Raw genomic sequence first — 22,994 nt, forward strand, 5'->3', positions numbered from 1 at the left:
TTGATATTACAAGTCTTCATGTTGTCTTAAAATAGAGAAAATGAATCAGACTCAATTACATTTGGAACAAAGAGATTTGATTACTCAACCAGAGCCCTCTAGTTTTTAACTCAATACCATAATTTTGAATCTGCACTTGCAGTAATCACTATAAATATTGCTTCACAGTTAAATCTACTAGAAGTCTTGACAGGAAACAATTATGAAAGGCCAGCTTCAGACTTGGCATAATTAAATGAAATGAATGGTGCTATACCAGTGATGATTGGGCTCCAGAATACACTGAAGTTTTCCTCTCAGTTTTTTCTTACACTGTACAGATTTCCCTGCCCCTGGTTATTATGTCAGGCAGGGGAAATTTAAGTTTATATTTTGTGATTAGACTAAAGTCTTACAAATCTGGAACAATGTCAGACCTCAGGGCTGGATGACTTCTTGCCAAAGGAGAGAAAATATCATCATTATCATATCTAACATTAGCTACTTCTTATATATAGGCATATTGATTACCTTAACACTGTACATTTCTAAGATTGAGATGGACAGGGTGCTGGCCTATCTTGTCTAGACCGAGGTTTTGCCAAGAAAGGTTTGGTCAGATGGTCCTCTGGGTCCCTTCCAACCTGGTGTTCTATGATTCTACCATAATGAGTCTAGAACTTTCCTAGGAAATAGAAACCCTTGACCTCAATATTTATGGAGTTTGTAGATGAGATGTTTCTCCCTTTAATTTTCTCAGAAAAGGAGGAAAGGCACGAGTTGGTAGTATATTCTTAGAAGTCATAGTAGTACTGGAATACGCAGAGACTGTGGTTATGGTAAGATTTTTTTGGTAGCAAGAACATATGGAAACCTACTTGAAAATCAACAGGCTCTTCTCTTTTCCTGATATAATGTAGCATATCCCTGTTTCCACTACTCATTCCCTACCAGGTTGAATGTGTGTGCCAGGGTAACTGCATAGATGACTTAAAGATTCATCCATCCAGAAACTTGTCAGATGGTGGTTGATGACTCCCTCAACAGGGCAATGAGTTTGATTCCTGTTCTGGGGTGCCTTTTACAGTAGGCTACTCATCAGCTGAAAGATATGACTGATGATGTGCTTCCAATACAAAAAAAAACCCCAAAACCAACAACATAAGTGCCTTTAACTGATAGTTCCTAAAATCCTCTGTGAAGCTGTGCCAAAATGCAAATACCACTTTGTGAACTAGAGACCAAGGGCATAGGAAGTAAGGTATAATGAGCAGAGTAATCAACAGACTGTGTAGATGGTAGGAGCTCCCCATGAATGACCAAGAACAAGAAACAATTGACTTAGAAGTCTAACTGATTTATTGGACATTTTAGGGTTTCTAAACTCTAGTAGAATATTTGGTGTGGCTTATGCTCTCTTTCTCTGCATGCTTTTAATTTGAAAACTTTCTGCTTCCTGGTGGTAATGTAATTATACCTAGTGAGGAGTAAAAATTGAAAGCACACATTGTGTGTGGAAGATTAATTGCATGAAAGATTAACAAAGGCCATTATAAATGAGAAAGACAGCTTGGAAAGAGTTTCTTGGACTAACCAGCTAACTGGTCTCACCATAGCTCTTAATTGTAGGGTATTGACTCTTACTGAAAATATGGTATATATAAGATTGTAAGTTTTCCTCAGAAAAGGCTTGAAAATATTTTTTTATGCACCAGTAGCTGGACTTATATCCATATATTAATAGGCCACCAATTTAGAAGAGGATCTAAGTCTTAATATTAGTGTATCTGCTTAATTTAATTCTCTATATAGACTAAAACTCAAAAAGAGGTTAAATGTTTTCTTTGGTCATGTGGACAAGTTTCAAGAAAGAGCATGTGACATATAGTAATGCTTTAATTATCATAGCCTTAAAGTTCTGTAAGAGATATGAATATGAGGTAGTGTGTCATCAATTAATATTTGGAGGATGGGTTGTTAGATGAAGTAAGAAGGAAGAATACGAAGATTCACAGTAATGTAAACTTTTTGTATGACAGTTATGACAAATGCAGCTACTGTTCTCTTGACTGTTCATTTATAAATTTGACTTGCCTAGGGTTTTATATTCAATTTTTAATTTTATAGTATTTTTCTTAATGTCATTAGTTCTTAAAGACAAAAAGCTCTTCTTCTAAACAATATAGTGGAATATAAATGCTGAATCATTTACTAAACACTAAAGTTAGAACTTTTTATGCTGCTCAGGTATGTAAGACAAGTGTAACTGCTCACAAGTTGTATTTTGACAGTATGAATACATTCCTGGATATTGGAGCGAGGTCTAAATTCCATAATCTTATTATTCCAAGCATCAGAAAAAACTGAAGATATGAGTTTTCCAGTGCTTGTTAGTACTTATGTTCTTGTCTACTTTGCTTCTAATTTTTATTATATTGCTGCAAAATCCACTTGATGAGAATGGGAATTGGCAGTAACCCTTATTGTTTCAAAGTATCCAAGGACAATCTTCTACTGTCTGTTAAAGATGAGGAAATCCTGCTACTCTCATTTATATGTGGGGAATTAATGTGCCACTATTTATTCTTGTAATTCCACCTATCTCTAAAAAAAAAAGAGTTCTGAAAACCCCTTAGTTCCCCACCAGCTGTACATTCTTTCAGGCACCTATGGCTTTGCTTTTGTGTATACTGAAGTGTTCCTCTATCCTGACATAGCAGAAAATCTCTCACCAAGTGCCAAAGCCTCATCCTCAAGAGGTCTGAAAGGCAGCAGGACTTTCTAGAGCAGCCTCTCTCATTGCAGTGTTAGTCCTTAGTCTCTTTAAAGAAGTTCATAAAGAACTTCATTGACCTCAACTGAACTCAGCTTTTTAGCTTCAGAAAGAAACCCCTTGAAATTGTGCTCTGTGTGATTGGAAGCCTTTGGAGGATTTCTGATTTAGACTTCTGGAAGACCTCAGCAGTGTTTTCCCAAGCTCCTCAATCCAACGAGGCTTAAGCAAAAGACCGCTATTGGCACTTGTAGGAACATGTGTAGGAACAGTTGCTGCTGCCTAGGGAATTTCAGCCCAAGCAAAGAAGCATGCAGGTATTTTAATTGCTTGGATTCATGAGTTGGCACAATTTATACTGTAACATGTAGCCAAGTTACCACTTTCTGCAGCTCATCTGCTGCACAGATTGCTGAGTTTCTTCTGAATTCCCATAATTCACAGTCTGAGATAGTAAAGTAAACCATAACTTGTGTTGTACATAGCCAATAAACACATGCTTTATTTCAAGCACTTGACTGATCCTATCATTGTGCAGCAAAGCACTCAAGTGCGTGTTCATCTCTTTGAAGTTAGTGGGAGTTGAAAACAGAATTACAATAAAATGCATACCTGAGTGATTTGCTAAAGCAATTCTCAAAAGAGCTTCTTTTGTGTAGTCTTTTCTGTGAGGCATCCAGTCTGCTGTGTTCAATTTCAATAATTCCACTTTCTCAATAAACTTGAGTAATTATTCTTAGCAGTGAATTTTCGTTTTGTTTATGAGCAAAAAAGAAAAAAAAAGGAGGTAGTGGCTTAATAATGACACGTCTAGTGGGTAGATGGAGGGTGAAAAATAATAAATTATCATTACTTCAGTAAACATGAAGCAATCTTTGCATTTATATTGTCAGCTTTAGCTGAACAGAATAAGAAAACCTTCTGGAAAGTTAATGTAGCATTGTAGCACTTTAAGCCTCTTAAAATTGGAATTTCTTAACTTTTTTATCTATGAATAAAATAATAATCTCCATGCTATTTTGGCACATAGCTATGAATTTTTTGTGTTTTCTTTCATTTTGATTTTTTACCCATTGATAAAATAGCATATGTTGTATGCAGTAACTGAAACTAGTTTTGAGACAGCACCAGAATTATTGTATGATTAATGTATTTGAATAATACATACTGAAATTTCATCAAATACTACTATATATACCAATATATAAAGACTAGAATGAGACAATTCAGCTCTCATGATATTGTTAATTAAGTTAGATTCAGCACCAATGATTTAACGTGAGATACATACTGCTTCACTTCAGTACTGATACAGGTACTCTTGGTTATCCTCTTTAATGTTCTTTCATGTGTGCACAACTGATTACATTTAGAATGCTTCTGAACATACAAACATAGCTGATTGAATTAATAATGTGAATTAAAATTTCAGTTTCATTGAAATCTGTTTTTTAAAGAAAAGTTTCTTAAGTTTACAAAAGTGTATTGTGAATTTACTATACAAAACCACTTAGGTGAAATTCAGTACACAGTAATTTGGTAAAATCTTCAAAAAAATACAGATTTTTATTAGTTTTATATATGCACATATTTTTATATATGTGTGTGTAAGTAAAGAAGGAATGCAGAATAGGCTTAACACTTACAGTCAGTAAGGACTGCCTAGCAGAAGATATAGACCATAGTGAAAAGGACACTTCTCTAAAATAAGAGGCAAATGGACAAAATAGTGCTCATCTAGTACATAATTCAGGGTTCCTTCAAGATTCCTAAAATGAATAATCCCTGGTATCTTGTTTAGAGTTCTCATAACTAAAGCACAGTTACACATTTTTCTGCTGTTTTGTTGCAAAGGGTCAGCTTGGCAATCATGAGTTCAGTGAAAACCAATCTTTGACAGCCTGAACATAGGATATTTAACATTTTTTAACACTACTTCTGCAGATATGTTTTGAAAACAGACTTTAAATGCAATTGAATTTAGACTTTAGGCCAAAACTGTGCCAGATTATAAAATTACTTCTTTTCATGGAAGACAGTTTTGTGAAGACATGACTACCATGCTCTAGTTGACTTGTGATTCTCAAAGGCAATTATCTTCTCTAAGCTAGATGAACATCATTTTCATCTTGGCAATGAACTACAGTGAAAACAGTATCCTATTAGTATTGATGAGAAAATAATAAAATCATGCTACAATGACACTATAAAGTAAGGCTTCTAAAAATTTAAATTCAAATAGAAGTTATAAGTTAATACTGTTCCTTATGAATTCTGATTTTTGTAGGGTCAGTTTTTATTTAAAGATTTGCATGCTTTTGTGAATTTCATATAGAAGAGTAGTTACACTTCTAATTATGGGATTTAGCCCACATTTAAAAATGTGGGTGTACCAGGGCTGCACATTGTACTCAATCACTGCAGGCATTAGCATTGTAGAGATGTAACTGAAGATGAGTTTCTAAACATTCTGTGTTCTCTTTATGCAGTGCAAATTTCATAACTCAAGTAATGGCTCTGGATTTCTAGGGCACTAAAAAGTCTGAAATGAAACTGTGAGCCAAGAGTGATCATTGAATGGCGTGAGCTCTCTGCTGATGCAGCAAGCAAAATGTGGCATCAAGCAGGTTGGTCTTAGCGATCTCATCATTTCTCAAAGGCACACTAAACTTCTACAGCTCCTCATAAGAATATCAAACTGTACACTTGTACTCACATTCTCCACAACAGGTGCTGTCACGCTGTGACAACCAGAAAGTGAATTTTCTCTCTTAAATATTTCTTTTTAATCTTAAGACTTTATGAGCAATTTCCTGGGTATGAATTGTGGTATCATCTCTGGTGCAAATTAGATCCATTCAGGAAATGGTGACATAACCGAGAGTTCAGCAGTAGCTATGTGTGTAGTCATGTATTGCTACAGATATATACTTATATCTGTGAACATCTGTCCACCTCCATACTCCTGTCCTGACCAAACTTTTTTCACATTCTTGACTATATCATCTTTGTTTAAACCTTTTTTTAATTCCCCATTTATATCTTTGCACAATGAAAATTTGTTCCTATCTTTATTTTATCACTTTTAAAGTGGAGAAAGATTAACTGGAGAGAAAACTGAGTGCACTCTTCCCAATCTCATAGTACAAAAGAAGTTTATATCAGTTTTCTAACTTTTGCCACAGTGGCACAAAAATATTGTGCAGGCCATTCAGGAAAATACTCAATATTAGTGTAGCAAAGGAAATTTCAGTGATCCCCTTGTCATGAAAACAAGAACTGTCATTTAGGAGATGGAAAGAATTACAATTCAGCACTCTGTTGTCATTATGTAAAGGAGAGTAATGCCAAGGATTTCTGGCAGGTTCTGTGTACAGTGCTTGTAAGGAAGATTGCAGCAGCCAATCCATCCGTAGGTAACAAGTACGATGTAATTGGGTGAGAAAGATGAATGAGGAAGAATGTTATTAAAAACAGAAGTCACATGTTTTTGCCTCTTCTCATCAAGATATTTTTTTTCCCTGGAGTTATATAACTAGTGCTTCTGGTCTTCTCAGTACTTTCCTCCATCTGCCACAATCTTCAGATACCCTGAGTGGCAAGCAAAATAGAAATCCTGTAAAACAAGTGACATAGGGGAAATTACTTTCAGAATTCTATGAATTCTTTTATTTGCTAAAGAAAAACTGTATTGTAATCATTACACAGCACACAGAAAATAATCTATGCTTCTAGTGCTTGTTATGTTTTATCTGACCTTGTATGATTACTAAAAAAATGTAAGAGAAGCCTTTTTATATGCTGCATTAGTTACACAGTAGAAAGAGTTACAATAGCACTGCCAGTCTGTTTCCTGGGTGACAATTCTTCACATTGGTTAGAGGAGAAGACAGTGGTTTCTCTGCAGTAAAATTAGCAGAGCTGAAAGTATTTTGCTAAATGTTACCTTTAAAAGTTTCCGTTTAAATGATATATAATTAGTAATCTTGGAAAACATCATCTTCAGCATAGAAAGTTAGTTCTCTAAAATCACAGAAATGAAAGACTCTTCTGGGGACATTCTTGTCCTGCAGTGATCAGGAGAAGAAAGAAATACAGATTATATGAAATCAACATAATTAGAAAAAATAAATGCACCAAAAATCTCACAGTGCTCTACTACTAGAAAAGACAGGAACTTTAGGAGACTAAACTTGATGTTATGACAGGTTTAAGTTTGTAAAATTATTGTTTTAGAAACAATAAGCCAATGACATGACAAAAATAGAACTTATAATTACCATAATCAGAAATTCTTACAGGGTTTATTAGTTACTATTAGTTCTGCTGCCTTGGTATCTTTTTTATCACTAACTGATGCTACATAAGGTAAAACTATGGAAGAGGACAGCCATTCTCTCGTTTTGGCTATATCATATGCCAACATTAAAAATGGAAAAGGAAAAACCTATTGGTGGAAGAGTAAATTCTCAAATAATTCCTTTTTTTTTAATGGAAAATAGCGAAGTGAATTGACAGATATATCTACATGGAGACCTCTTTTTAAGTCAGACCTTAATTTTAACTTCACTCTAAGAAATGGAGAACTTAAAGACACACATGGTTCTTAAAGCATTTAACAATTGAATAAAAACTAATACCTATAGATGGCTCTATGCTATCAGATGCCCTTGAACATATTGCAGACTCAACACAAAGTCCTTGTGGTCTCCCCCAGTCTTTTCTGAGTCTATTTATAGCCAATATTTATGCTTAAAATGTTCCTTCTAAACAATGCAGTTGATACTTCTTTATTTTTTTAATTTTTAAAGTGAGTGACACATCCATTTGCTTAGAAACCTGGTTACAGTAAATTGACAGTAAATTGTTTCAATGAGGCAACTGGAAAGGATGATTTTGTGATATTATAAAATAAATAAGTTGATCAGTTATGCAACTAAATCAAACATTAAAGATTTCTATTACTGTAAATATTCCAAAGAGTTTATTAATTCAGAATGCAACAAATGCATTTATATGCATTGTTTAAAAATATCTGAAGATCCTAAATGCTTTGGAACTATAATGCCTAAAAGCATTGCTTCAAAGATACACGATAAAGTATTTTAACAGTTTAAAAGCAGAAAGCAGAAATATGTAAAGTGTGTTACATTTGCAAGAGTTTTTTACTTCTGTGTAAATGAATTAATTTTCCAATTTTCCTTTTTTTTTTTTTTTCCTTGGGGGGAGTCTGTGGCTCATTTCCTTTTCTCCTTAATTTTTTGGGTGTTTCAGTTTTTTCAATATCTCCATTGAATGATAATGGTGGAAATTGTTTTGGTTTGGTTGATTACCTGAAATGTCATTGAATTGTGATTTTCACTGAATTGTGATTGTTTGCCTGGCTAAAAAGATCCATACAATCTATCTATATCTGAATAGTATTGACTTGTTCAACTATATATGTTTTTCTACTTCTGCTTTACCTAACAAAAGATAAACCAGAACTCTTAAATTTCACAGAAGAGTATAGCACTACATGTTTATCATTCCTTGAGATTCTTTTTTTTCTCTAAGTCAGGCAAGGCATAGAAACTTCAGCATAATCTACATATAGACTGGACCAAGGATGCACACAATATTGTTTCAGCTGTTTGGATTCTGTACAGCATGTGGACAAAAAATAATATGATCTCCAAAATGAATATGTAATGAGTTCATGTGGTTGAACCAATAAACAAGACTATTGCAGCCTGCAATCAGGTTTATTATGTACATATACAACCACCTTGGTAAATGAAGTGCTGAGTAAGTAATCCATTAGGGACCACTTGGGATTGTTTTGTATTAATTTTTTATTTTATGTTGGCGTGTGTGAAATATTTTTTCTGAACTTGTTTAAAATCAATTCTAGAGTGACCTGCTGTGCTGTCCAACTGGCTAAGTGATTTCTGTTACTATGTCAAACAGTATAATGACATTTAAAGTGGAAGAAGGAAAGTGTTACTTTACTCCCTCCTGGAGCCTCACAAAATGTCATTTGTGTCATGCTGAGTGCTGTTTATATTAGAATAAGAGACATTTACAGGTTTGTTTCCTAAAGTATTTTGAGACAACATACTAAAAAGGCACAAGCAAAAACGTAAATAAAAGAATTGTGTGATCTTAATGCTGCACCACCAATTTCCAGCACCTGCAGAACCACTCTATTTGTATTTTCTAAAACTACAGAAGCCTGTCTCAGACTACAAGATGTTTCTCTATGGTTCAGTGTTTTACAATAAGTTAAAGTAGATCTGAAATCCTGGCCCTTACTAAAAGAGCTATCTTAGCTACGTTCTATTGCTGCTCTCCCTGCATTGGTTCACGTGATAGCGTGTAGTGGGGTTGAAAGTAACTATTAATCAGCAAAACATAATGTAGTTTTTGGTGGGATCAAGGAGCATATTCTACTGCTTAGATGGATGTAGAATTCTCCTTTCTGTCCAGTGGTTCATATTCTTTATTATAAATTCCTGAACATTAACATGTATTTTGTATAAACATATTAACAGCCTACAAAATATTGTGGAAACGTGGAGAGGAGGAAAGTGGGAGCAAGAGTACATAGTTTGTTTGCTTTGGTCTGGATTTGTTTAGGGTTTGGGTTTTTTTGCCTGATTTTCAATAAGACATTTTTTCTATGTGTTGTACAGTGCATTACTTAATGATTTGAACTGGGAAAGGGTTAAACTGGAAGAGCTTATCAACTTGCTAGTTTTTTTTTTCACTTGAGAGTGACTTTTTCACTTGAGAGTGAGTTTTTCATCCAGAAAATAATGCAGTTACAACACTCTATACAGTCAATAAACCTCTGCGTCTCAAGAAGTATATTTTTCCTCCTTTATAAGTCATATAGAATGCAACAAAAGACTTCCTCTGGTTTTACCATCCTGTAGAGCTAAGGAAAGAATGAAATCCCTGTGGAAGAGTTCATGGCCTTTCATGAATGACTTATAGAAATAGCCTTAATAGAGAATGAAATTCATCACCCTCCATCTGTTCACAGCTGATTTTAGGTACAGAAATTTCTATTAATATATTTCACTGAGATTACTTTTTTCACTTGTATAGTTTCCCATCAAAGCTAGCTGATCACTTAATTTAAAGTGAAATTGGGCTGTTGCACATCTTTGTCTTTCTAGGGCAACCCAGAAAAGCTGTATTGTCAACGTGTTCTCTTTATGTTTGTCTTAATTACTAGTTCTTGATCATGAAGTGTTGCTTAGCACTATGTGGAGGTGAAAACATTTAATTCAAACCATTGTAATAAATATAGCAATTTACAGCAGTGCTTGTGGTAAATGTGATACGAACACTGATCAACTGAAAAGAATGGGAAGATAAATATGATGTAGTGCATGACACTGATTGTGATTCTGTCTGCCAGTCATTCTCATCTCTTTGTTATGGTCACTTTGAGGCATAATTTCATTCACCTATACTATTTTCTAGTTGCTTACTGTAGTTACGAGGAACATGTTCTGTTTCCATGAAAAAATACCTGGATTTGAACACTTCAAACGGAAATTGTGTTTAAGCTGGGAATTAGAAAAATGACTCTATACAAAGCTTCATCAAAATCCCACTTTCTGCTCATGGTCACAGGAGTCTTTTAAATAGTTGCAACATTTGAATTACTAGACTTCAGTTCTACTTATTCGTATGATTACATGTATATAATTTTGTGCACAAAAGAAGCACATATTTTTTAAGAGGATTTTTGCACATCACCTTACTGTCCAGAAATATACTGTTCTATGTCTGCACAGACACAAAATCAAGCCTTTCAAAGGACAGGTGGATGATATGAATTCTGGGATTACTAAGTGCTGTAAACTGGGATATTCTTTAACTGCTGCTGGCATCTGTGGAAGGGACCTCCAACTGCAGAGGCCTTCATCCGTTATAACATTAAAAAAATAAAGATAAAATCAGTATCACTGAACGAAAAATGCTTCTGAAAACTAAATATGTCTCTGTAAAATCTATCACTTATTAGTTATAAACCTGAACATTAGACCATGCTCACAGAAAGTGACAAAAAATAAGCTCCTCCATACATTTTCAACCACACTATGTAATGACCTGGTTATTATATTAACCTGGTGATATCTTAATGTTTACACTTCTCTCTTGGCATTCAGAGTGCTCAGAGATGGTCCTTTGCTGTTCTGCCTCTACTAACCAGTGGACTGATTTTCATCTCCTTCATAACTCTTGATCTCAGAAACAGCAGTTCCCATAACTGTGCTGATATTTTTTCTTTGCTTCTACAATGAGAATCAATCCACAGAAATAAACCCGTGTGGGAGATGTGTAAGTTACGTGTTTTACACAATATGAACTGTGCAAATATATGTGTTTGTACTTCACAGCATTGCTTTATGCATTTTTCCTGCTTTAAGAGGGTGATGAAATCTGCACAACCTACTGAGATATTCTTTATTTAATATGCTTCTTGGGAGCAGAAATTACTGAGAAAACAGATTAGGTTTGCCCACAGATTCTTCTCATCTAAATTTTTTAAAATTAATATTAGCTCTTCCAAGACTTTTATTTTTTCTTGACAGAACAGTATATTGGGCCAGTTGAAAACACATTCCTTGCTTGTGAATGTTTCTAAGATCAGCAAAGTATTACTGAGGCAAATTCCCATCCTATATTTCTATTGACTCAATGCAGAGATGGTTTCAAAGGAACTGCTCATGTTTTCAGAATCAAAGATGTCCCATAATATTTCTGCAAAGTTCAAATGAAAGGAAAAATATTGTGCATGTGATATTTTTCAATAGCAGTTCCCTAAGAAGATGAACTTTATTTCTGTGACAGTTCCTAAGTAATTTTAGATTCAGCCTCTAATAGACTACTATTGATTTTTGCAGTGTTCATTTTTTGAATCACAAAACACGAGCCTGAAAGTAAGATGAATGTGTGCATTTTGCTGAAATACAAGATTTCAACAGTCAGCAGAGACAGGAGGGCTTGCAATCTGAGAGCAAGTAGTTGCCTTTATTTTAGGGTAGTATGACCTCCATGACATATTTAGATTTAAGCAAGGTGGTCTGTAGTATTACCATATCTGATACGGGGGCAGTCTGCCTCTACTGGATGGAAGAACTTCTAGTTCTCTCTTCCAAAGAGGTATCTGGAGATTTTGTAACCTAAAGAACTCTACTAAATTGACAGACACAGGCCACCTTGTTTTTGCCTGTCATTGGGATATCTCCCGAGGAACAATATATTAAGAAATAACTTACACCTTTTACACATTTCTACAAATGTGATACAGTCTTCTGTTGTTTAACTACAAGGCAAAGAATTCAACCTATTTGGAAATCATGACTGTACTTTCAATATTTTTCAAAGTCACAGCCATAGAAAGGAAATTTTAAGTGGGTGCCTAAAATTTATTTGAGAATCTTTTTTTTTTTTCATTCATTCATTGTTATTAAATGTTATTCCAAATCAAATAAATATATTCTACAATTATTCACAAATGTATTTCTTTTGGCAAGTTTTTAATTTGTAAACAATCCACACCTTTTTTCTTTAATTCTCTGAGGGTTCCCCAGCCCCCAAAACTATGCAATTATTTACTGTTGGAGAGGACCCTTCACTGCTCAGGGTGTTTGTATTTTTTATATTTCTGTTTAGAATTAGAGAGAAGTACCCTAAGATTATGATGTACGGGCAAAAACTAAGAAACAGTCTATGATCATAAGGAAATATACAAGATAAGGAACTTGAAGGAAAGATAAAATAATAAATGAAAATGCTTTTCTAGGAGAATGAAAGAGTAATGACAGAGGAAGCTTACATTCATTTGATCATATTTCTCTTAATAGACATTAAGGAGATTTGGGACAAAGAAGAAAGTACCATTACTGGGAGAGGGTTTAGATAGTAGAAAACATCTACTGAAACTTTAGATTCAGTGTGAGTAAAGTTTTTCTATTGAGAGAATGCTACAGGGCAAACAAAGAGAGAAATTTTATATGAGAAATCATCTTGGTGTCACAATTTCTGTGGAACAACTTTGAAAATGCAAGTATGAAGGAAGCAGATTGTAGAAGATTGGTCACTGGCAGGGTAGGTAACATCTTAAGAGGGAGCCAAAGATGGAAGGAAACATAGAGTGACTATTGGCATGGCAATGGAGTCATCAGAGCCCTGATGTTCAGTCTTGTGTTCTGTTGGTCAACATGCCCTGCAAAACTGAATGAGGGGACTAAGCACTAGAGGGAAGATGCTCAGTAACACCTGAGCCAGAAGGAGTAGGAGGATGGGACGGTCACATTTAGTGAAAATCATGTAAATGAAGGGTCTTGTTACTAACAGAAAATTGATAACAGTATTTCCAGGCACATGGTTCTTTGGGGTTATATTGAGGTTACAAGCTGGCCTATTTTCTTGTTTCTGAGTCCTCATGACATTACCATGCCTGCCATTTTCTAGGCCAGTGAACACTGTTGGCACTGCAAAAATAACAGCTTTGTTTCCCTGGGAGGCGAGTGTCAGCTATGTCTGGTTTTGAGGCAAAACCCTAGGAAAGTTTAGACAATTTAAGTCATAAAATAGAAAATAAACAGATTTTGTAGGATGTGTTTGAGCAGAGAATACGGTAGGGGTGCTGGCAAATATAACATTACCTGTAGTCTGTCTGCTCTAGTCTTAATGATGTGGAGAAAGAATTGCTGTATTGTTCTAACAAAGATACTTCATAGTTTGTTCTTCTTTAGCCTTGTATATACCCCCAGCAAAATGGTAACCACACAACGGACCTCATTAGTGAAATCTGGATCATTTTCACTCCCAGATGATATCTTCACTATTTATTTTGTATATTGTTCAACACTGAGTACTTTAGGATTTTTACATCCTGCTTCTTCTACGGGAAGTAATAGTTCAAGGAGTTCTATTATAATAAATGAACCTTGAAAGTGTAAGCACTGATTTTTATAGGACTGGAATTTTTACAGTAGCAGGTCAAGTTATATTCTTCTTTCTTCAACAAAACTCATTTTGGAGGAACTTGTCAGTTTGCTACAGTAGTATCCACATTTGAAAAAAAAAAGATAGTGCTTGTATTCATTGGACCTTTGTATTTGAGCTAACTGAAAGGGCTTTTTTCTCTAAAGGCGCCTGCTTAATTAGATAACTACACAGTAAACTGTAATGGTTACTCTAATTTCATCAGAGGATTAATGTTCTGGGAGTTGGAATTATTCTTTGAACCCTGGAGACAAATTCTGTGATTGAGTGTACTGGCAAATAGGCAAATCATAAGGGAGATGTTTGCAGTGCTGCTGCCTTTATTCCCTCTCTTTAGTGAATATATTTGTGCCTTTTTTTGCTGTAAGGGAGTTTGGCAAGATACGCTGACAGTCCAATACCTCTTGCTATTTTTTGGATGCTGTGCACAGCTGCATTTTTTAATTTTTATTTTTAATGACTGGAAAAAAACCCCAAGAAATCTTTCAGGAGAAGGGTAAGAAGCTGGAGGTTGTATAATACCTCATCTACCTTTCTAGGTGCAAAAAAAGTGTCCTAAGATTTGGTTTCCCTGTGCTTTAAAAGCTACTGCACACACGGAGCAAGTCTGACCTCCTTTTCCTGCTGCTCTAAGACAACACTTTCCGACTAGACCAGTGAATTATATAGTAGTCACCAATGCACCAATGCATGAATAATGCAAGGCAGATTGAATTTTAAACTACTGAGAGTATCCTTGGAAGGCAGATGAGCAGAGGCAGACTGCAAGTGAAACCCATGGCACCAAGGTACCAAACTGGAGGCAAAGGGAACTCCAAGCGTTTCACTGCTTTTGCTATGCTGGGATGTATGACTTGCAGATCACCAAAGCAGATCCAGGCAATCTGGAAAAAGGCTCATGTAGTAAACAGGGCAATCCATAGCTCAGCTCAAGGAGGCAAAATTCCTCCTATTTAATGACAGATGTCTTGTGTGTCCCCTCAGTGTTACTTTTCCCAACTGATTTCAGAAACTGCCCAGTGCTTCAGTGCCAAAGGAGGAGGCAAGTGATCTCTTCTTGGCACCACTTACTTACACTTGTCAGAAGAAACGTTTTTAGTGTTTTCCTCCAAGTGTAAGTCAAAAAGGACTTTTTTTCAAAAAAGAATTCAATGTTTGGACAGTAGATATTCCTGACTCTCAGTAAAAGATATGTAAGACAGATACGTGGGTTTTTTTTCGTTAGAGATATATTTACTGCCTCATATTCTTGTTTACTGAAGTATTGCCAGTTTATTTGTCTTTAAAAAAGCATAATGAATTTTGCAAATATAGCAGAAAGGATCATTGATAATGTATAAGTGAGTCTAATATTCAGCATGCAGGAGACTAATAAAATGTCTTTCTTTCATCATCTATCAGTAGCAACAATCATAATAAAATAAATAGAATAATAAGATACAGATGTCCTCAAAAGAAGACAGCAGATTCAAATTCTAAATCCATGCACAAAATTTCAAAACAATTGAAGGCTCATAGAGCTGTAAGCCCTGTTTCTTGTTAACATCTTTCATTTTATCTGAATAATTTGCATTAGATTTTTATTGCCCCATCTCTTCTTCAAAGAGAGGAAATGCAAAAAATAACAGCTATGCTAAAACAGAAAGCCAAAGAGATTTATTTTCTTATGACTCATTATAATTATGAATTTTTTTCAGTAATTTATAGCATCTAAGTGGGCCTAGGCATTTTTCGTTCTACAAATCTTGAACTTCAGATGTTCAGACTGCCTTAGGAGCAATAATTCTATTTGCTGCAATAAGTTTTATGGCCAGACTTCTAGAGGATGCAATAGCCACATTTATAAGAGGATAAATACGTTAGTGTCAAATCAATAACTGCAGTTTTCTGTGCAGCTGCTTAAAATGAAGATATTTTTCTTGTGGCTGTGAAATGGAGGTGCATATTTTACAAAATATCTGATACACCTTAATTTGCATAATGACTTTGAATCAGTTCATATATAGCCATATATATGTATTTTTCACACAATCATAAAATTCCTCTTCCTAGTAGGTAATCTTTAGGTTATCTTTATGTATTTAGATACTTTGGAATACTGTCCTTTCAAATCTTTAGGTTTTAAAGAGGCAGAAGATATACCAACTGTATTATTTAAGCACTGTAGCCTTTGAGGCATCCACAGTGCAATGGTATTATATTCTTTGAGATCAAAAGGCCAGCAGTTCTGGAGTAGGGGCTCCCCTTGTGGATTAATTATAATGAAATTACTCATTTGGAACACTGTGCCAGAGCTTTGACACTATCCAAGCTGTTGTAAAAAATTCATGTGAGCTTTCTTTACACTGGAAGAAATGCTGTAGTGACAGAAGATGTTTTATTTATAGCAACCCTATGTATACAGGAGAAGAGGGAGCTACTGCTCACATTTTGATAGCCATTATTTTCACTGTAGTATGCAGTTGTCTTTCAGATACATCACAGCTTTGATGCCTCAAACAGATGCACATCATAGGAAGAATAAAAATGCACTTAGCTATTATATTCATAGCCCCAACTCTGAAAGATCTCTTGAAATCTGAAAATTCCCTCTTTAAAGATTATTATAGACATTTTCAGTTTCATAAATGAACGAGGTCACAATATCTAAAAAGAATACCTGGGTTTTCTGAAACATAGACCAGATAATGATGAGATTCTTGAAGCTTCTCAGTCCCCCCAAACCTGATGAAGTTGTTGGGAATTGCATCAGACCCAAATATACATAGAAGCAAGACTAGTAGATATGTGGCTTTATATGGAGAATCCTTGTCTTTAAGGCCTGAGTTTGTGTTCCTCTTTTACAATGCAGCACAAGTCCAGCTTGGCCTGTTTTGTATTATGTTTGTTATGCAACTTGGCAAAAGTTCAAGAGAAAAAAGCAGATCTTGTTCAAACACATATTAGTATATTCCATGGACTGAACTGAATGTTTCAGGCAGTTAAGGAGAGTATAGAACTTGAACTGGATAGACCAAAATTAGTATGCTGGAAATGAGAGTTCAAGAAGTACCAGAACAAGATAATCCCTTTTTGTGCCTATTGGTTTCTCTTCTCCCACCCTAATTTGACTGCTGGTTTGAAAAGTTTAACTCCCATGCAGTCTCTTGGACCATACAGCTCCCTGGGCTCTTATCCCACTCATCTAAGAAGGACTACCAACAAGTTGGAAAGAGAAACCAGGTGACAAACCTATGTAGCCAAAGAAGAGTTGAAGAACAGCTAATATACAAGAGCTATGCCATCCTCAATACAATGCTGTCTTTCTCCTCCCAGTTTTAGTTATTTTTTACCTGTCTTTGGTAGCTAATTAAGAATGCATCTTGTGACTGAGAAGGGTGCAGAGCAAGGTCAAAGCAGACTCCTTGTCTTATTGTATAGCAAAAATGAAAAAAAAAAAAAAATAAAAAAAGGTTTCTGGAGACAGAACCTATAGGCCTTGTATACTGTGGTACCATTACACAAAAGTATTTTCTCTCTGGAGTCTTTGGACCCTTTTATTATATCCAGGCTAACACACAGCCACCTGAGGAGGATCAGATTTCAGGGTTATGATAGTGACAGTGAACCCTTTTTTTAATGTGAATCATTACATTAAAGCTAACATAGAAGTAGAATACATTCAATTCCCAAGTATCTTCGATAGTTTTCTCCCTTCAATTGCTTTCAGTGAACTCAAGGTAAGCTAAAATGTCTTTTCTGAGAGTGAAGAGCAAGAGGTGATAGGAACAAGACTGTACTAACAACTGTATCTACTAAGAATAGTATTTATACTGCTGAACTTAAAGGATATAATAAAGTACAGCTTTACATTTAGAGATATTGAGGTGATGAATATGAACTGACAACACAATATACTAAAGGTGACCTTGCTACTTAGTGAAAATGATGGGAATTAAAGGAATGTCCATAAACATCACAAGACAAGCAGTTTCTGTTCTATATTAACTTGTGCAATACCAGTACCTGCACTCATATCATACTTAGTGCTGGAGATTCAGCACTGTATTGCAGCATATCTCTCTCTCTCACAATAATAACAATCTGGCTGGTTGTGCTGGGATCTCTGACAATCTCTATAATTTCACTGACAAGAATTCAGAGCCTGATGGGGAGAGGTGGTACAAAAAATGTTCAGATTTCCATAATCTGTATGTAAAAAATAAGCATGAATTATGATTATAGGAATTTGGAGGTTCCATCTGATTGGTGGTGTGTAGGCCATTGGATCAGATATTTGTTATGGTTGGAAATGAAAATAAACATCCTTTTGAGCAGGTGTGAATCTGTGCTTATCTGAAATGATAAAGGTAAACTAACTAAGCTTTCCTAGAGTTACAAACAGGGTTCCAGAACTGCAAACAAATGTAGACAGTGTGAGACAAAAGATATAATTCAGATTATAAATAATATAATAAGAGATGAGTTCCTATTATTCCTGTTCAAATACAAGGGAGCTCCACATTCTTTCCAACTTAAATCATGTCTGTCCCACTGGTCCTACCTATAATTTTATTAGTTTCAATCCTTAAATCACTTCTTTCTAGAAGTCACTTGTAAGTTAACCATATGCAATACAGAGTTTTCCTTAAGTTTCCTTACATCTGTGAGTGTGAACTTTGCCTTATAAGCTATGTTGTCTGTAACATCAAATTTGACAGCCTGCAGTTTTGACAGAAATCTCAACAGATTAACTATGAGTTATGTAGGGAGAAAAATTCTGTATAATTTTTGAGGATTAGTTGTGATGAACAAAGAACTTGGATTTATTTTGAAATCAAAATGAGAATACTCAGCTGTGACTATACCTCCATGAATCTTTCATGGTCTTCCTCTTGGAAGTATCAATTATTCTACAGCTTTATTCAAGGTTTCTGTGTGGCTTCTAAGGCAATATTAATGCTTCTGTGAGCCACCTATTATTGTTTTACTTCAAAGTAAAGTAATAAAGTAATTCTAGATTCTGGGACCCTCTGATAGTCTAGGAACCCCTGCTGAATAAACATGCTGCTTAACCATTATTAAAGTCCCTTTGAAAAACTGATGTATTGGAATCAGTATTCTATAATGGCAGTTCAAATTGGTATATCATGATCCCTGTGGGAAAACTGTCAGTGGGTTTTATTAAACTAAAGTCTCTGGCTGGGTTTTTAAATGCCAAAATCACAATTGTTTTCTAGGTAATAAAACTGAAATAAAAATTGCTCTGTACCATGCTTGGGACTCAAAGTAAATCATTCTACAGCAAGTGAACGATTAACAATTTTGAGGTACAGCTCAGTAGTTCAGAACAAGTTATTTGTACACCGTATTCCTGAGAACAAGCATGTTTTCCATTTGCTTTATTTAAGGTGGTCTTAAGTTTGTTTTAAAGCCAAAAGGCACCTTATTTTTCCTAGTGATATTGCCTTCTCCCCATGCAACAAGACACATCAGCCTAGAATTTGCTGTTCAGGAGCGATGGACTAACTTTATTTCTGTCTGATTTTGGTAAGCAGATTCTGAGAGCTATGCAGTTTGCTGTAAAGAGATGGGGGTGAAATTCTTTTTATTGTTTTACTGGAGAGAGGGGAGAGGATAGAAAGCAGAAAAGAGGAAACTCCTGCATATTCCCTCGCTAACAGGATAAGTAGAATTCTGGTCAGGTGGTAGCTGCAGGAGAAATAAAGTCATCTCTCCTACAGATTAACCATATCTGCCATGTCCTCCAGTTTTTTGCTCTGTGCTGTTGAATTGAGGTTTGGACATAAATAATCACAGCCTAGGAAATGACTGATGAGTGAGATTTGTAATTTGATGGGTGTTTGCTGCTGTTTGAGTGAAAGAGAAGCAATATCTCAGGACAGCTTGATTCAGTTGCTGCTGCTTTGGACTAACCAGGTCTGGGGTGAATGGGGGTGAACATTATTAGCCTGCAAAACATTTGGTTTGCTGCTGTCATTCTTACACATTAAGTGAAATAAATACATTGCATATTTTTTTCTGGAATAATTGCATGCCCACTAGTGGCTGTATTGTACAGATAACAGCATCAATGTATCTCCTTCATAAGCAGAAATGTGGCAATAGTACAAAGAGCGTAGGTAAAACAGCATTTTTGCAAAGAATCCAGGTGTCAGGAAACAACTTGTTTAATGCTGTTTAGAAGCTCATCTAGCATACCCAAGTCCCAGTCTCTAACCAGCTGTCATATTGAAATGAAGTTTTTTATCCTTATTCAGGGCTTTGCCAGGGGAGCTGACATGCAGTAGAGCTATACTGACACCAGGAGGTTTGCAGCGTTACTGAGGAGGAGGTTAGGAGGTTACTGGATAGGAATTCTCTCCTTCTCAGGTTTTTAGCTGAAGGCTTTTCAGCTAACTGTCTGTGCCATGGAACTGTGAGAGTGAGGTCAACACTTTTCCTTTAATACTCATAATGAGGTGAGAAGTATAATATAAAAATCTCTTCAAGAATAAATTCAAGGATCCATTCCAACAAAGGAAAGTTTCATGCCTGAAATTCTAAGTAATAAAACATGATGGAGAAGTGTTTTTCCTCAGTTGAAAGTCTTTTCTTCTCTACTGTGAATTAAGGTGTTCTCCAACTGGCTAATTTATAGATATCTGTTGAGCCATTTTTTCCTGTTGTTCTCTGTTACAAAAGCAGGAGAGATCAGAGTTGAAACAGTTATGAAACTGGAACTCTGCACCACTTCAAACCCTTTTTTGGAAATGAAGATGACACATCAGATGCCTCTACGGGGGTACATGTTGCCCAGTCAACTACATAAAAAATATATGGTATTTTCAGAGGTCAGCTATTCAGGTCCCAAAAAACCCAAAGCAGCAACTGTCCATCAAAAAAACCAAAACCTGAATATGAAATACATACATTTACAAGATGGACAGAAACCCTTAGAATTTAGGGGTAAGTCAGCTTTTTACCTGAGAAAACTCCTTCTCCTTAGAAACAAAAACTTTAATGTAGGAGGTCATAGTTTGGTTTTGAACATAACCAAAACTTATCCAGGATTTCTTTGTTTAGAGTCATAAGTGTGAGGTTATGCTATCTTAATGTGTCCATGTAACTCTTTCCTGATGAAGAATAATATAGGCAGTAGTTCTGAGTTCTTAAGAAGCATAATACAAATTGGTTTGTATTGGAAATACAAATTGGTTGCAGGTCATGAAGCCATCTCAGCTCACTGGACTTTGTAGGGTAAATCTAAGAATACAAATTAGCAATACAGTTGTTCATTGTGGGTAGGAGGATACTGGAGTCAGCAATAAACCTAAATATTGTTGTTATGTAACAAATTTGATTGTAAGTTGACTGATGTGTAATACAGGGCTTAGATCATTTTCTCAGGGATGACTTTGTTGATTCTTCGCACACTGGATTGCAAATACATGATGTCTTCTTTGGTACTGCACACTGCAAAGATTGCTGGGCAGTATGACCCTTTTTTAATTTTATTGTTTTAACGGGTTATTAAATTCAGAAGTCTTGACTGAACAGTACTTAGCTAAAATTCATTAAATCCAAGCTCTGCTGCAAACCAGGAGCAAAGCCATTGTAAGTCATTAGAGCAAATATCAAGAAAAATTTGATGATAAAATCTTCTGATTTCTCATACAAGTCTTACTAACTAAAATTTTTGCCTCCCACACAATTTTAAAAAATAAGCTAGACATTATGATTTTCAGAGTTTTTTTTCTGCCTTGTGGCTATGAGCCTGGCATCGATGCATTTGTGCTAAAGCAAATGTATAGTACCAGGGGGAAAAAAAAAAGCAACATAATTCTCAGTCAGAGCTATTTGCAACAGGTAGGGGGAGTGTACTGCAACCTCGAATTAAATTAGGAAATACATCTGAATGTCAAATACTTTTGTTGGTCATTACAGGGATAAATGTGCACTATTAGTATCTGTCAAAGACGTGGGGAATACAGAAGGGGCTGATAGTTTACATACTCTGCTTTTATTGAAGTGATAGTATGGGTTTGGAGAGGATACTTGCACTGACATGCAGACTCTGTACAATTATATAGCCCTTACTCCAGCCTAGTATTATGCCAGAGCATTTGTGCCTCATAATAATTTTCTCCTGAGAAAGTCAGTGATTCAAATCAGATTTAAAATCAGGGGTTGCAGTCCTGGGATTACAACTACTAGCCCAAAACCTTCTATTGCATTGCCACTAGGTGGTGAGGTCGGCTCACAGTTTGCAAATTCCAGGGGCTTCCTTGGGTAGTGGAATTTTCCTCCTTCCCCATCCCGGGGGGGCACTCGCTGCCGCCGTGGGGAAAGGAAACGCCGGGATGGTTCTTCTTAAAAGAGTAAGTCCCATCTACATAGGAAAGGGACCTGAGCCTGCTGCATGGCTGGGTTTAATGTGAACAAAATAAAATTTCAGCTTTCACTTATTTCTTCTCTATTTTTTCCCCTGTTTTTTTGAGAGACTCTAAACTCCTTGAATGAAATGAATAGTAATTTAGATTCCAGTAGAAAAGTGAGGAGTTTTGAAAAAAGGCTACTTGTCTGTATATATTTAAAAAATAACTGTAAAGAACACTAAAACATGTAAGCTGTTATTAAAGAGAAGGAAAACATAAGCTGGGAAAACAGAGGTGAGTGTTCTGTAAGAAGAGAAAAGTAACCGTGGTATATCTCATATTACCTATACATGTGAACCTGTACTGCTGGTCACTTTTTCTTTAAATTTCTCTTTTTTACTTTCACTGTTGTTTTCAGTCAAAAACACAGAGAGGGGAATATGTTCCACTGTGGCTGCTGCTCTTGAAGACTAAAGGCAGCAAATATCTTCTGATCCTGCCACTGTGGGAGGCAGGATGGCTGTCAAACTTTACTATACAGAAAGGTGCCTAGATCTGACTGAAATTCAGCCAAAGTGATTTTTACATTTGAGATAGGCTGTGGGTAGAAATCAGGCAAAATAACCACAGCCTTTCCATATGTCAGGCATCCCCACTGAGAATCAAGTTTCACAACTATTAGTACTTCCCCTGTTTATCTGGCCACAGTTAAGTTACAGTCTTAAACTTATATGGCAATCATGTTTTACTGTGAACAGAAATTCATGTACCTGAGAGATTAAAAGCTGTTTGTGTTAGATTTTGTGCTTTTTGTAATTATAAAGCAATTATTCTCAAGTACTATATCGTGTTGCATATAACCCTCAAGAAAA

Source organism: Calypte anna, chromosome 2, assembly GCF_003957555.1.
Source record: "Calypte anna isolate BGI_N300 chromosome 2, bCalAnn1_v1.p, whole genome shotgun sequence".
NCBI classification, from domain to species: Eukaryota; Metazoa; Chordata; class Aves; order Apodiformes; family Trochilidae; genus Calypte; species Calypte anna.